This window comes from Fukomys damarensis, unplaced genomic scaffold (assembly GCF_012274545.1).
Source record: "Fukomys damarensis isolate Sample0158 unplaced genomic scaffold, DMR_v1.0_HiC HiC_scaffold_37, whole genome shotgun sequence".
Classification (NCBI taxonomy): Eukaryota; Metazoa; Chordata; class Mammalia; order Rodentia; family Bathyergidae; genus Fukomys; species Fukomys damarensis.
In genome coordinates, this window is record NW_022900949.1 from 25,110,594 (window position 1) to 25,112,031 (window position 1,438).

General features: G+C 53.8%; 1 protein-coding gene across 1 annotated transcript in view; it reads left to right on the plus strand.

Annotated features, from left to right (window-relative positions):
- Positions 1-1,353: 1,353 nt before the first annotated feature.
- Hacd1 (3-hydroxyacyl-CoA dehydratase 1) overlaps positions 1,354-1,438 on the plus strand; it is a 19,628-nt gene continuing 19,543 nt past the window's right edge. The window contains exon 1 of the mRNA XM_033759698.1: positions 1,354-1,386. The gene's annotated coding sequence lies outside the window, so the exon portion shown is untranslated. The remainder of the gene's footprint in view (positions 1,387-1,438) is intronic.

Genomic DNA, 1,438 nt, shown 5'->3' on the forward strand with positions numbered 1-1,438 from the left:
TCTAGGATCGAGGAAAACTGTTATCTTACCAGTAGCGAGTCTTCCAATTCAGGAACATGGAATTCTTATTTACTGAAGTCTTTCATCAGCGATGTAGTTTTCAGCAGTGATTTATAACTCTTAGTGTACAAGCTCAGGGCAATTATTTTGTTAAATCTCCACACAGTTTATGTTTTTAGATGCTCATAGACATTGTGCGGTTTTATATTTCATTTCCAGGTTTGTGTGTTTTGCCCTTGATTAGAAAAAGACATTGTTTTGTTGTTGTTCCATTGACCTTGTATCTGCCACTAGTTCAAGCAGCCTTTTTCTTAGGCATGCTAGGATATCCTAATCGTACAATGCTGTCACTTGCAAATAAATAGTTGCACTTTTTCTTTTCGAATGTAAAAGTGTTTTTATAGGGGTTCATAGTTTTCATCGAATTTGGGCGATTTTAGCCATTCGTTTCTTCCTAATGGACGTCTCAGTCTCTCTCTGCGCTCTTTTCCTCTTTCTCTATTGGAAGGTCTTGCTTGACGTTTTCCAAATTCCCCAGGGCGGGCTGGTAGTGCCACTTGGGCGTGGCTCCTAGAGCCCAGAGCCACGAGGACCTGGTCCTCCTTTTCCCTTTTGGCGCGCTGTGCTTGGCCACTAGGAAAGGCGTCGCCCTGCAGTCTCCGGTCCCCAGCCTCCTCCGGACCTGGGCTCCGATCCCAGCCTAACACGTAGGTCACTTTGTTTCGCAGGACTAAGGGTGAGAGGCTGAATCAGGGATAGAGGGTTTGGGTTTCAGTAACCTGACGTCAGAGCCCGCCTTCTTAACCAAAGCTTTACTCCGGCGGGGGAAGGAGCTGTTACGGGCAAGCTCAGATCTCGAAAGGAAGAGAGGAAAAGGTGAAAGATACAAAGCGTGGGGAGCAGGGCGATGCCACCTTTCCAGCTGGAAAGGACTCTCCTCGGCCCAAGGGGTAGCCTGCCCAACCTTTTCTTCCCGGGTGTCCTGTTCTCTGCTTTCCTCCTGCTCGGCCACTAGACCCACGCTGGGCGCTGAACCGCTACCGATGCCCCTTAGCGACCACGGGAGAGGGCCCGCGCCCTGTGCGCCCTACCTGGCCAGGGACAGCGAAACGGGGCGAAGGGGGCGCTTTTTGTCCCGAAGCTCTTAGACACTGAGAAGAGATGGGAAGACGCCACTCCCACCCCCGCACTCACACACCCGTCTCCAACCCCCAGAAACCGCTCCCCGCAAGCCAGGGCGGGCAGGGCTGCGTCCAGTCCAGGGACGCAGTTCGTTCCAACTCTGTACCCTAGCAGGTGCACTCATCCCGGGCGCGGGACGTCTCGGGGTCCCCGGGAGGAGTCCCCTCCGCTAGCTGGCGCACGGAGCTGTCCCGGGTCGCAGAGGTCAGCGCCCTGGAAATCGCGGACCCCGCCCCCAACACACAACAAGGGGCGG